Here is a 16038-nt window from a genome sequence, read left to right as displayed (position 1 = left end):
CTTGCTATTGGATCGATCAACTAATCTCAACGCCATTCAGTTGGGTTCAAGTTCAAGTTACCGTTCTACAGTTTGTAATTGTGTTTCAATCGACAAGGACCGCAGCAAATCCTTGAGGTTTAATTTTAGATAGGGGACAAGTGTAACGGCAATATCAATTTTGAAGAAGTGATTTACCAATTTTGAAGAAATGATTTACCAATTTTCGTTTATTAACCACCGTCCAGTCTTCCGCGCCTTCTCGGGATGGTGAGCGAAGTCGCATTCCCGTTGGTCGAAGGCTAATGAGAACACTAAATGAACTCCTCTCTTGGAAGGACATGTCACGGGGCAAACTGTGTTGGCTAGCGTCACTTGGAGCTGACGAGGCAACATGCTACTCCGATAACACGTAATCCTAGATCGGCGTTCTAGTGCATGAATCTGAAATACGAACATAGTTTCTCCATAAGGATTACGCTACCACCACCGTCAAAACACCGACTTTCGATATCTTGTTAATAAAAAATACAATTTAGCATTAGACTCGGCATTCGCAAATATATTGTAAAAATTAAAAAAAAAAAAAACACCACCACAGCCGACACACCACCACCACAGCCGAAACACCACCACCACCACCACAGCCGACCCACCACCATCACCACCACCACCACCACCACAGCCGACCAACCACCACCACCAACACCACAGCCGACCAACCACCACCACCACCACAGCCGACCCACCACCACCACCACCAACACAGCCGACCCACCACCACCACCACCACCACCCCAGCCGACCCACCACCACCACCACCACCAACACAGCCGACCCACCACCACCACCACTCCAGCCGACCTACCACCACCACCAACACAGCCGACCCACCACCACCCCAGCCGACCCACCACCACCACCACCACCAACACAGCCGACCCACCACCACCACCACCACCACCACCCCAGCCGACCCACCACCACCACAACCCCAACATCACCACCACCACCAGCACAACCCCAACACCACCACAACACCACCAAAATAAAACCACAAAAAAACAAGGGTAAACAAACCTTGAATATTCCGACCGTATACACCAATACGAGAGCGAAAACTATACGAGAGACGCCTGTGGTCCCCTTCCGGATTATCATTCTGTGGTCCAGAACTCCTCCAAAAAATAACTTTTGGATTTGGATATTGTACTTGTTCTCGGATAAAGTATAAAAGGGAAGGTGAAACTGAACTTCAATGAGACCCGTATGGGTCGATGAGAGGCATATGCAAGCGGGGTGTCATAAATGTCCTGTCAACTTTTCAGAAAAGGTAGGAGGATATGGGTCTCATCGGGCTATACGAGGCATATGGGCTGAAAAGTTGTCAGGATCCGTACCCACCATACGAGCGTATGGGCCTATGAGCGGCATATTGGTTTGGTTTTTTGAAAAAAGCTTGTATATGCTGGTTGCAAATGTCGGGTATTTGGGTCATCCTTACTTGCCACAGAAATATACACCATCTTCACAATCACAAATTCACAATGGTTTTTTGCAAATGTGGTAGGACGGCTGCACTAAGAACATCTTGGACTGAAGCTAATCCCGGACGTCAATTTTACACTTGTCACAGTCTGGTATGTTTTTAATATATATTTTTTCCATTAACCCTTGTATATTAGTGATTTTTTTTTTCGTGTCAGCGTTCTAAGTGCAACTTCTTTGTGTGGGTCGATCCTCCCATGTGTCGTCGGGCATGTGTGGTCATCAAAGAACTGATGGATACGAAGGCTGTGCTGAAAAACGAAGTCAGTTTTTTGAGAGAGGAGGTTCGAATTTATAAATTGCAAGAAGCGGAATTTGAAGAATTTCATTCAAGTGTTGTTCGTAAGAGGGAACGTTGGTTGATAATCAGTTGAATTTTTTTTATGTTGTTTGTCTTGTTATTTTTCATTGTTAGTATGTAAATGTATGCAAGACATGTAATCGAAAATTAGTTATAAATGCCGTTTTTTATATATATTAAGTTTTAAAAAAATGTAATCGGATATTGTGTTGTTTGTCTTCTTATTTTTCATTGTTATTATATATACTAAGTTTTTTTTTAAATGTTGTTTTTTAAAATAAGTCGACTAAGCATAAATAACAAAACGAACAAACATTCATCAAGTTACAAATGTTTAAACATACCAAAATAAACAAAAAGAAATAAATATTTGTTCATACATGCCCACAAATGTTTAACAAAATAAAATTCACCCAACAAATACAAATACTAATCCTCCATCTCCTTATCGCTGTCGTCAGAATCATCCCCACCACCTGCCTGCGTCCCGGACGGACCTGCCTCCATGTCGAAACCCGGATACACTCGTGGATGTGGCGGGGGTCGAACCGGCAACCCCGCCTGGGTACGTCTCTCAGCCTCACCAGCCATCACCCACTCCATCAAATCCTCCATCCGGTCCATCCGCCTGTCCATCCGCTGAAACTGCTGTGTCCAGCTGGCCATCATACCATCCTGACCCGCCACCAGCCTCTCAATGAGACGTTGGGTGGACTGAGGCAACCGCACTGCATGATAAACGCGTTGTTGAATCTGTGGCGTCTCTTGCGGATGCCCCTGGTCAACCTGAGGCTCCATGTCTCCATCCATAGCAGGCACGTCAGCAATATGCGGCATCTCCACCTCCCCAGCCTCGAGGTGGCTGGTGGACTATCGGTTGGGGTTCATAAATTTGTTGGTGTTCGTTAACAAACCGATGCCCGATATCCGAAAAGTTCACCACAATCTTCATCCCTCTCATCGTCCTAAGATCTAGGAGCTCGTGTGGTGCTGGGGCCGGCATATCATCAAGGAATGGGTAATACAGACCGCAATGCTGGGCAATAGGCGTGATAAACGCCTCTCCAATCAAACGGCTACGCCTCTGTTGTTTTCCGTACGAGGAGTACAGAAAGAACAAATCCACCTTCGTGACCCACTCATTGCTTTTGACACGCGCAGAGATCGACGTGGCAATGCAGCGGTGTATGTACCGAACGAGTGGGTCAGGAATGTCAGAAACTCGGGCCTTCTTATCGAAGGGTCTAGGACATAGAGTGGGCCACCAAGCAAACAACTGATCATCAGACATAGCCCAAATCGCGGTGGTATAGATGTCCTGAACCAACTCATCATCGGTATGGAACCCGGTGGCAACAGCAAACTGACGCAGCGACCAATTTTGTCGCTGCCCGAACAAACAGAAAGATACCTCGGGAGGCGGTGCTTCCACGTGCGGATCGTCCATATCCGAATTGGGCCGGTCAGCCGGCCGTGGACGAAAACACGAATGTGGACAGAAACTCCACCATCATGGTCCTATAAGATGGCGCAGCCACCACCGAAAACATGCGATCCCACGGGGAATTATCCCTGATCAAACCCCGGGCTCTCTCCTCCTCCCCGACCTCCCGTAAAGCCTCCCATGACAACGCCCTCTGCCGACCCACCTTCATTTGTCGCAACCTGTTAAAACGTTTATAATCCCTAGAATTGTTCGGGTAGTCCATATAGGGAATACCCGAACAATCACCCCCGGCCATCTCATCGAATCTAGGCACCTGTATCGCACCAAACTCCTCCTTGTCTGACGACATATCTGCAAAAATTAATATATAATACGTGTCATATTATAAACTTTTTACAATTTTTATAAACTTGTAAGAAATTTCTAACAAATTAACATCTAAATAATCGACAAACCACCACCACCACAACCACCACCACCACCACAACAACAACCACCACCACAACCACCACCACCACAACCACCACAACCACCACAACAACCACCACCAACACAGCCGCCTAACCACCACCACAGCCGTCAATAACCACCACCACAACCACCACCACCACAACCACCACCACCGTCAAACCCCTACCACCACAACCACCACCACCACCACCACAACAACAACCACCACCACCACCACAACCACCACCACCACCACCACCACAACCACCACCACCACAACCACCACAACAACCACCACCAACATAGCCGCCTAACCACCACCACAGCCGTCAATAACCACCACCACAACCACCACCACCACCATCGTCAAACCCCCACCACCACCACCACCGTCAAACCCAACACCGCCGTCAAACCCAACACCAACACTACCGTCAAACCCAACACCACCGGCCATAATTTAAAAAAAATAAAAAATAAACGAAGGAAAGATGAAATAATACACTAACCTTTTATGAAAATATGGACCGTATAGGTTGATACGTTCTAAGCCGAGCTATACGAGAAAGACGGTGTGTGTTTCTTGGTGTTTTAGTGTGTGGGTTTTAGATCTATTCTCTATTTGGTTTCCACTTTAAAAGTAGTTTTTGAATCAATGAGGGGCGTATAGGGCAAAAAGGGCGTATAGGAGTTGTTGTTAAAGTGTACGAAGTGTATAAAGGATTTACTAGAACAAATTTATCAGCTCCTGTACAGGAGGATAAACTGGTTAAGGCTTGTGTGTTCTATGCGAGTTGTGCGAGTTCGAATCCCGGGGGAGGCCGGTCCGATACAGAAGGACCCCTCCCTTTTTTATTTGACATTTTTTATTATTGATTTATTTATATTAAAATTAATTCCTTTTAAAAGTGGAAACCACCAGGGGAGGCTTATTGGTCAATGAGACACTCATAAGGTGTCAACCAGGGGAGACTTATTGATCAATGAGCACCTTATAGGTGTTGTATATGTGTCTCATTGCCCTATACGGCTCATATGAAATTAATTTTTTTAACAATTTTATGTGGTAATTAAGGGTTTTTTATGTTATAAAACACCCTAATTAATATTTTTTTTTTAAATTGTTGCATACACTATATTTCATGGATGTTACACCTTTGCCAAGTTAACAAATTCTTTTTCGTGAAGTTCTATTACTATCTACTAACGCCCTACCCTGTGTAATACGATACATGTACATTGTCACCCATCCATAGCTTCTATACGTCGGTGAGGTATTTCAAAGTCCATTTCGTACGGACATCGGACAATCATCCCGTTAACTTAGTAATAATAATAATAATAATAATAGTAATAATAATAATAATAGTAATAATAATAATAATAATAATAATAATAATTAATACGATACATGTACATTGTCACCCATTCATAGCTTCTATACGTCGGTGAGGTATATCAAAGTCCATTTCGTACGGACATCGGACAATCATCCCGTTAACTTAGCAATAATAATAATAATAATAATAATAATAATAATAATAGTAATAATAATAATAATAATAATAATAATAATAATAATAATTAATACGATACATGTACATTGTCACCCATTCATAGCTTCTATACGTCGGTGAGGTATTTCAAAGTCCATTTCGTCCCGGCAAACGGGTCGGGCCGGGGATCGGGTACGGTCTTTGACCCATAACGATATTTTATGAAATGAATTTTGTGTATTATAAAATGTCAAATTTTTTATTTATCAATTATTATTATGTCTTTAATTAGTATTATAAAACGTCAACATTTTTTTAATTAGTATTATAAAACTTCTACATTTGTTTTATCAAGTGTTATTATAAAACGTCAAATTCTCTATAATTCATAACGCAAAGGTAAGTGAACATTCTTTGATAAAATAACACAAAACACAACACTTTCATACAAAATGTAATACAATACATAGCCGAAACCCTAGACCCTAAACCCTACACACTAAATCGCTAACTATTACATATTATTACTTAGATTCACACGAACCCGTTGTGTATCTGAATCAGGTTCTCAAACAAACCGTGAAATCGAACAGTTTCTTCGTACAACGGTGGCTAATGGAAATGCATGAAAAATATGATGAAGAAGTTGATTCTCGATTTCAGTTATTTCAGTTGATTCAGTAATTCAACGTATTTTAGTTGGTTTCGAATATACCCAAAGAGATCTGAACCAACCGAAATCCACTTCCGAGACGATTCAAGTGAGTCCTATGAAGCAACCGAAATCGGAGCGCGCCGCTTAAATCGGAGGACAAGTAGAGTAACGTTACCGATCAGTCTGTTGACCAGAAACTGTTTGTGAATCTGGAATACGAACGCAGTTAAGCGTTTGAATATGAAATATGAACGCAATGTACTTCTCCATAAGGATTACGCTACCACCACCGTCAAAACACCGACTTTCGATATCCTGTTAATAAAACATACAATTATAGCATTAAACCCGACATCCGAAAATATATTCTTAAAAATAATAAATATAATAATAAAAATAACATATGCACATTAAAAAAAACGATGATATAAGTCTAGACCCGGCAAACGTGTCGGGCCGGGGGTCGGGTAGGGTTACCCTACCACCACCACCACCACCACACCCGCCACACCACCACCACCACCACCACAGCCACCACCAACACCAACACCACCACCACTACCACCACAGCCACCACCACACCCGCCTAACCACCACCACCACTACCACCACAGCCACCACCAACACCACCACCACCACTACCACCACAGCCACCACCACACCCGCCTAACCACCACCACCGCCACCATAGCCACCACCACACCCGCCGAACCACCACCACAACAATCACCACCACCACAGCCGTCAATCCCCACCACCACAACCAGCACCAGCACAACCAGCACCACCACAAACGGCGGAAATAAAACCAAAAAATAAAAAAAAGGTTGAAGATTAAGCAATAAAATTTGGAATACAAACTAACCTTCATCGTGTGGTCCAGAGTTTGTCTTGTGAAAATCGTGTGGTCCAGAGTTTGTCTTGTGAAAATCGTGTGGTCCAGAGCGTGTGTGTGTGTGTGTTCTTGGTGTTTTAGTGTGTGAGTTTTCAAATTTTAGATCTAATTTACCCCTTTATTGAAGTTGGGAAAGTGTTTGTGTTCAATGAGAGCCGGATGGTTCAATGAGCAACTTATAGGAGTTGTTGGGTTTAACAATAATAACCAATAATAATAATAATAACAACAATAAATAAATAATAATAATAATAATAATAAATAATAATAATAATAAATAATAACAATAATAATAATAATAATAATAAATAATAACAATAATAATAATAACAAACAATAATAATAATAATAATTTTAACAACAACAACAATAATAACAATAATAATAATAATAAACAATAATAATAACAATAACAACAATAAATAATAAATAATAAATAATAATAAACAATAATAACAATAACAACAATAAATAATAACAATAATAACAATAACAACAATAATAATAATAAACAATAATAACAATAACAACAATAAATAATAAATAATAATAAACAATAGTAATAATAATAATAATAAACAATAATAATAATAATAATAATAATAATAATAATAATAATAAATAACAATAATAATAATAATAATTTTAACAACAACAATAATAATAACAATAATAACAATAATAATAATAATAATAAACAATAATAATAACAATAACAACAATAAATAATAAATAATAATAATAATAATAATAATAATAATAATAATAATAATAATAATAATAAACAATAATAACAATAATAACAATAACAACAATAAATAATAAATAATAATAATAATAATAATAATAATAATAACAATAACAACAATAAATAATTTCACGAAAAAGAAATTGTTAACTTGGAAAAGGTGTTAGTAGATGTATCGTATTACACAGGGTAAGGCGTTAGTAGATAGTAATAGAACTTCACGAAAAAGAATTCGTTAACTTGGCAAAGGTGTAACATCCATGAAATATAGTGTATGCAACAATTTAAAAAAAATTAATTAGGGTGTTTTATAACATAAAAAACCCTTAATTACCACATAAGATTGTTAAAAAAAATTAATTTTAAATGAGTCGTATAGGGCAATGAGACACATATACAACACCTATAAGGTGCTCATTTATCAATAAGCCTCCCCTGTTTGACACCTTATGAGTGTCTCTTTGACCAATAAGCCTCCCTGGTGGTTTCCACTTTTAAAGTAGTTTTTGAGTCAATGAGGGACGTATAGGGCAAAAAGGGGCGTATAGGAGTTGTCAAACAAAAAAGGGAGGGGTCCTTCTGTATCGGACCGGCCTCCCCCCAGATTCGAACTCGCACACTTAACACAGAACACACAAGCCTTAACCAGTTTATCCTCCTGTACAGGAGCTGATAAATTGGTTATTGTATATCCTTTATACACGCTTTAACAACAACTTCTATACGCTTGTGAGTGTCTCTTTGACCAATAAGCCTCCCCTAGTGGTTTCCACTTTTAAAGTAGTTTTTTAATCAATGAGGGGCGTATAGGGCAAAAAGGGGCGTATAGGAGTTGTCAAACAAAAAAGGGAGGGGTCCTTCTGTATCGGACCGGCCTCCCCCCAGATTCGTACTCGCACACTTAACACATAACACACAAGCCTTAACCAGTTTATCCTCCTGTACAGGAGCTGATAAATTAGTTATTGTATATCCTTTATACACGCTTTAACAACAACTTTTATACGCTTGTCCTATACGCCCCTCATTGATTCAAAAACTACTTTAAAAGTGGAAACCACCAGGGGAGGCTTATTGGTCAATGAGACACTCATAAGGTGTCAACCAGGGAAGGCTTATTGATCAATGAGACACAAATAATAATAATAATAAAACATATGCACATTTTAAAAAAAACGATGTTATATCTAGTCCCGGCAAACGATGTTAACCAGTCGCGTGAAAAGCCGCTGAAAGTTATAATTGTATATCGTCGGAATGGGAGAATTACACAGTCGAGACCAAGAAAGCTTGAATATTTTCCAGTCTTCTGTCACACCCCTTTCTGCGGCGGAAGCACGAGGTGTGATCATGAAAGGATCTCATTGCATACGAAAGGTAAACATACTATATGCTCATGAAAATAACTTCAAATACCATAATTTGAAACATACGTTTAGCGTTTACATCGCTAGGTCACATAAAACATTGTCTTAAAAGTTTACAACTTTATTTAAAGATAAACATAAGCGACATCCAAGAGCATAAGTAAGACCACGCGCACATCCATCCTAGTTACCTGAAATACATGTGAGTTTTGGAAAAAAACGTCAACATAATGTTGGTGTGAATTCATGCAGTTTTGTATTTCACGTTTGTATACTTTGTATGAAAACATAGTTTGTGAATAAATCAAGTTTTCATATATATAAATCCAGTTTCATGTGTACACCACGTACTCATGTATAATTCAAATTCTTCTTGAGTACCCTACGTACTCAAGTATAATTCCCATTTTCTTGAGTACCCCACGTACTTCAAGTACAATTCAAGCTTTTCTTGAGTACCCCACGTACTCAAGTATTCATCGAGTTTTAGTATGGTATGAAATTTTATGTAAATAAAGTATTCCTGTAAGTATCAGGATTGTTAATGGGTTGCAAAGCCATTAACATGTGACACGACATAGGAAGTCACCAAACCTTAGGCATTTAATTGGTATATTCTGAGACACAAAAGCACTACTCGGTACTCGCCCTCACCGAGAGTGTGGCTGCCCGGCACCCGTTAGATCTAACCTTTTGTTCTGCGGTCTAGGTATATTGTTGATTAATGGTGCTTCTGTACCCTATTCGTGACACGATTCCTCGCATCATTTTTCATAGCGCATCCTACTTGGTACTTGTTTCTCACCAAGCGCGCTTCCCGTATTCTTATATCGCTACACACTTGGTACTCGTTCTCACCAAGTGTGCTTTTTAGTATCATACCATTTGTTAAACATAAAAATATTTGTAACATGTATTTCACCCCCGAAGTTATAAAACTGAAAACAGTTAAGAGAAAAGGGGGAGCATGAACTCACAACTTTGCGTTCCTGTGCGTCGTAAACTTCACCGGATTTGCTTAATTAACGTCGTAACCTATACGCGTTAGTCACTAGACTTGCATCGCACAAGTACAGTCACTCTCTTTTGTGTATATATTCTTGTGTTAAAAATATTTTATATTTTTAACTAAGTATCTTACTTATATTATTTTCTCTAAAATTAATATAAGTACCTTGTGTTTTGCACTTTACACCCGAATTATGTATCTTGTATGATGTATGTGTATTTTTAAGTCTTAATACGCTAGCACGTATAACACATACTATATCCACTTAGCACAAAAGTTGGTGATAAAATAATATATATTTTTCTCTCAAAAATATACATACTTATATCCATTTTTATTTTTGAAGAAATCCTCATTTCTTATCACCAAAAATTAGGGAAACCTTGGTAATACTCTTAAATACTTTTTAGGGAATAAGTTCTTCAAAAACTTATATTTTTTTCTAAATGTCAAAATTTATAAAAATTTTGACAGAGTTTCCCCTAAAAATGGAGGTTTCCCATGTTTCTAAAACATGTGTTTATTTTCTTTTAAATCGTCAACAATCAACATCAACAATTATCAACACTAATCATCAACAACATTCACTAATTACTCCATTTCATGAACTTGAATATTTACAAAAATGTGTAGTAATTTACTAGCACATTTAGTAAGTCTTGTTATCTTTATAAATAAGTTTAATTTCTTAAAAACCTTATTTTTAAAGAATATGAAGTTTCACAACTTCTAGTCGGTTTTTATGAAAATTATTTCTTTGTTAAAACTTTTGTTACACAAGTGTCCACACACTTGTTTGTTCACAAAAACACCTCTAGTTCATGAATGGTTCGGTTTTAAAACATGGTTTCGTCTTACAGTTGGTCTTTCGAAAATACCACTTGTAGATCTTTAGATCTATTAGTTTAGAACTTCATTTTACAAGAAAAATTCATTTTTACACAAGTTCATGATTCATGTGTAGTAGAGTTTCACCCTTTAACCCTTGTTTCTTTCAAAACATCCTTATGTCATGATCCATGATCATGACCAACCCGGGTTAAATGATGATCCGAGCTACCACAACATAGATCGGGTCCAAATAACCACACAAATCAATTACTACAACATTTACACAACATATGAGCTTTTAACCATCATTATTAGTGTTTTTAGTAGACTTTAATGCATCAATTTGTAAGATTTCGAGTTTTAACCATTACATATCATATTAACCACTTCAAAATAGTTCAAGAATGTGATTTAAGCAACATACCACTAGCTCGAGGCTAGGGAAGAATCTAGACGCAAATAGGGTGGATAAAAGCAAGAGAATGAGGTCTTTCGCTTTCCGTTTGCACCAAGCCTCCTTATACGGGATTCTTGATACTTGTATGGACTTGGAATGTGGTGATCAAAACCGAAAACTTAATGGATTGAGAGGGGGTGTTTGGCCGTAGCTTTTCTAGAGAGAGAGAGGGAGAGAGTGGAAGTGTGGTGATGAGGAAGATGGAGTGATGGAATGGTGGTATTTATAGACCTTCCATATAGCATATTCCTAGCATATTCCTGGCATATTCCTGGCATATTCCTGGCATATTCCTGGCATATTCCTGGTATATTCCTGGTATATTCCTGGCATATTCCTGGCATATTCCTGGCATATTCCTGGCATATTCCTGGCATATTCCTGGCATATTCCTGGTATATTCCTGGTATATTCCTGTTATATTCCTGGCATATTCCTGACATATTCCTGGCATATTCCTGGCATATTCTTGGTATATTCCTGGCATATTCCTGGCATATTCCTGGCATATTCCTGGCATATTCCTGGCATATTCCTGGCATATTCCTGGGTTTGCTGCGTTGTCTGCGTTTTGCAGTGTAAGCATTGTGTCGCGTAGGAACACACGGTACGCGCTTAAACTTGAAAAATAACGTTTTTAAGCGTTTTAATTTATTTTTCAACACGAACCCGATTAAAATAAAATTTTAATCATAACAGAATATTTGTGGGATTAAATATTATCCGGGCGGCCACCAACGTTCGTTTCGCAGTTTTGTCGTAATTAGTTCTGCACTTAAAGTGTGTTTCGGGTGCCTTTTAGTGCGTGTTTTAGCTTTCGTAACGACCATAAATTAAACCCTGATATGTACTCTTGGGTTTTAATGTACCTTTGTCGTAGGACCTACACCTAGGCCTCAATTCTAATGTCTGACTGCTTTCTGCAGTTCCGTTGACACAGTGTGTCTTACCGGTGAGTTTACTAATATTTCTGACGCAACGCTCTCGACTGCATGAAGCGATATTTTGTAGCATACAACGTGCATGAATTCACTTGCTTAGCATCTAATTAGTCAATGTTGACATTTAAGCACATAATTGCAGTCATTAAATAATAATTAAAGTGTACGGAAGTTACCGGTTTTGTGCCAGTTGTCACAGTCTCCCCCCGTTAAAAGAATTTCGTCCCGAAATTCAGGATGAACTAACCCTCGCAGGAGTCTCTTTGAATAGGTAGGGATACTTTTCCTTGAACTGGTCTTCGCGTTCCCATGTGTATTCGGGCCCATGCTTAGAGTCCCAACGTACTTTGACAAGTTTCACACTGCTCCTCCTGGTCTTGTTGACTTTCCAGTCAGTAACCTCGACGGGTTGTCCTGTAAATCGGAGGGCGTCATCAATATGCACTTCATCCGCAGGGATGATCACGTTTTCTTGTGTTGGACTCTTCTTTAGGTTGGACACATGAAATGTATCATGTACTCCATTAAGTTCTTCCGGTAACTCTAACTTGTACGCCACGGTACCAATTCTCTCCAAGATTCTGAATGGTCCGATGTATCGTGGATTCAGCTTCCCACGCTTTCCGAATCTGGCTACGCCCTTCCATGGTGAGACTTTTAACAACACCTTGTCTCCCACCTCGAATTCTAAGGGTTTTCGTTTTTGATCAGCGTAACTCTTCTGTCGATCTCGAGCCGCCTTAATGCGCTCTCGGATCTGCGCAATCTTGTCGGATGTCTCTTGTACTAGTACAGGACCAACCATACACTTGTCACCGGCGTCTGCCCAACATAGGGGCGATCGGCACTTGCGGCCATACAGAGCTTCGAACGGTGCGGCCTTTATGCTTGTATGATAACTGTTATTGTAGGAAAACTCAACCAAGGGTAGGTGAGTATCCCAGCTGCCGCCTAGATCCATGACACATGCGCGAAGCATATCTTCCAATGTTTGTATAGTCCGTTCGCTCTGGCCGTCTGTCTGAGGGTGAAATGCCGTGCTTAGATCTAGTTGAGATCCAAAGGCTTCCTGAAATGATTGCCAGATCCTTGAGACAAAGCGTCCATCTCTGTCTGAAATAATAGAAATAGGCACTCCATGACGTGTCACAATTTCTTTCAGGTATATTTCAGCAAGCTTTCCAGTGCTATCCTTCTCACGGATTGGTAGGAAATGCGCAGACTTCGTCAATCGATCAACTATTACCCATATCATATCGTGCCCTCTTGGGATCCTGGGTAACTTTGTTATGAAGTCCATCGAGATTTGCTCCCACTTCCACATGGGAATCTCTGGTTGTTGTAGTAGGCCAGACGGTTTCTGATATTCAGCCTTAACCTTAGCACACGTTAGGCATTTACCAACATAAACAGCAATGTCGCTCTTGAGTCTCGGCCACCAATAGTATTCTTTTAAGTCTTGATACATCTTGTCCGATCCGGGATGGATCGAGTATCTTGACTTGTGCGCTTCATCAAGGATGACTTCTCGTAGGCCACCATAGAGCGGAACCCAAATACGCTTTTTAAAGTATAAGGCTCCCTCTTCATTTGGCGCCATGTACTTCAATGCACCTCGGAGGTATTCAGCTTTGCGGTTTTCCACCTTAAGGGCTTCTTGTTGTGCGTCACGAATACGTGAAGTGAGGTTCGATCGGATAGTCATTTCCAATGCTCGAACCCGTAGGGTCTTAATTCTTTCCTTTCGGCTCAACGCGTCCGCTACAACGTTTGCCTTTCCTGGGTGGTACTTAATCTCACAGTCGTAATCATTTAGCAGCTCGACCCATCGCCGCTGGCGCATATTCAATTCCTTCTGATCAAATATGTGTTGCAGGCTTTTGTGATCTGTGAAGATTGTACATCGAGTACCATATAGATAGTGTCGCCAGATTTTCAAGGCGAATACCACTGCGCCCAGTTCCAGGTCGTGAGTGGTATAGTTTCTTTCGTGTACCTTCAATTGCCTTGAAGCGTAAGCGATGACCTTTTGGCGTTGCATGAGCACGCAACCTAGTCCTTGTCGCGAGGCGTCACAGTATACCACGAAGCCTTCCGAGCCTTCGGGTAGTGACTATATTGGTGCATCGCATAGCTTGCTTTTGAGTAGCTGAAAAGCTTCTTCTTGTTTAACACCCCAGTCATACTTCTTGTCTTTCTGCGTAAGAGCAGTTAGCGGCTGAGCTATTTTCGAGAAATTCTCGATGAATCGCCTATAGTAGCCCGCTAAGCCCAAAAATTGCCGAACTTCAGTCGGGGTTTTGGGAGCTTCCCAATTCTTTATGGCTTCAATCTTGGACGGGTCTACATGAATGCCCTTCTCATTCACCACGTGACCAAGAAATTTTACTTCGCGAATCCAGAATTCGCACTTTGAGAACTTTGCGAATAGTTTCTCTTTCTTCAGTAGCTCTAGAATGGTCCTGAGGTGTTGGCCATGCTCTTCTTTCGTCCGAGAGTAGATCAGGATATCGTCGATAAATACAATCACGAATTTATCGAGATATGGTTTGCATACGCGGTTCATGAGATCCATAAAGACCGCTGGTGCATTCGTCAGCCCGAATGGCATCACAAGAAACTCGTAATGTCCATAGCGTGTTCTGAATGCAGTCTTTGGTACGCTTTCTTCTTGTATCCTTAACTGATGATATCCAGATCGAAGGTCGATCTTGGAATAGTAGCTTGATCCTTGCAACTGATCAAATAAGTCATCAATCCTCGGTAGTGGGTACCGATTCTTGATAGTGAGTTTGTTCAGTTCTCTGTAATCGATGCACATTCGTAGAGTTCCATCCTTCTTCTTCACGAACAATACTGGAGCTCCCCAGGGCGAGAAGCTTGGCCTTATGAATCCTTTATCTAACAACTCCTGAAGTTGTGTAGATAATTCTTGCATCTCGGATGGTGCAAGTCGATAGGGTGCCTTGGCTAAAGGTGCGGCTCCTGGAACCAAGTCTATACGGAATTCGACTTGTCGTTGCGGAGGTAGTCCTGGTAGATCTTCGGGAAAAACATCAGGAAATTCCTTTACCACAGGAATGTCTTCGAGTTTCGGCTCCACAGCCTTTTTATCTACAACATGTGCCAGGAAAGCGACACATCCTTTCCTTAAGCACTTCTATGCTTTCATGCAGCTGATGATTCGCAGAGGCGCGTCTCGTCTTTCTCCATGTACGATGAGGGTTTCATCATTCGCCAAAGGGATGCGAATGATTTTCTCATGACAAATGACTTCAGCTTTGTTCTTGGATAACCAGTCCATGCCGACTACTACACCGAAGCTACCTAATTGGATAGGTAAAAGGTCGATGCTAAATTTTCGCTCACCAAGTTCTAGTGTGCAGCCTCTAACAACTTCGCCCGATTCAACAAGTTTACCATTGGCTAGTTCTATGGAATAAGGAATTTCTAATCTACTAGATTCTATTCCAAGCGTACGTTTAAATTCCACGGACAGGAAACTATAATCGGCTCCAGTGTCGAATAATATGGATGCAAAGTGATTGTTAACGAGAAACGTACCGGTGACCATGTTAGGGTCCTCGCGTGCGTTCCTTTTCTTGTCACCAGACGACTCAGCATGCGTCTCGGTCTTTTCTGTCCAGAGTACGAACGCCACTGCACCTCCAGTGCCGTCGAAGTTCAGCGGTTTGCAGTCAAGAAACTGCTTGAAAGTGCAGCCCTGAGCTGCGTCTCCTCCAGATGAATCTCCATTCCCATTACGTCTTGCATTGCTTGGTCCTCCAATTTGTTCAGTACGGTTCGCCTCGTACTAGGCGATAGCTGCGGAGATTCTTTCCTCCAGTAGGGCGTTTAGCTCTTCAGCAGTTCTTGGAAGTGGGGGAGGAGGAGGTTGATCACGAGCGTTCACA

Source organism: Helianthus annuus, chromosome 17 (genome assembly GCF_002127325.2).
Source record: "Helianthus annuus cultivar XRQ/B chromosome 17, HanXRQr2.0-SUNRISE, whole genome shotgun sequence".
Classification (NCBI taxonomy): domain Eukaryota; kingdom Viridiplantae; phylum Streptophyta; class Magnoliopsida; order Asterales; family Asteraceae; genus Helianthus; species Helianthus annuus.
This window is presented reverse-complemented; position numbering follows the sequence as displayed.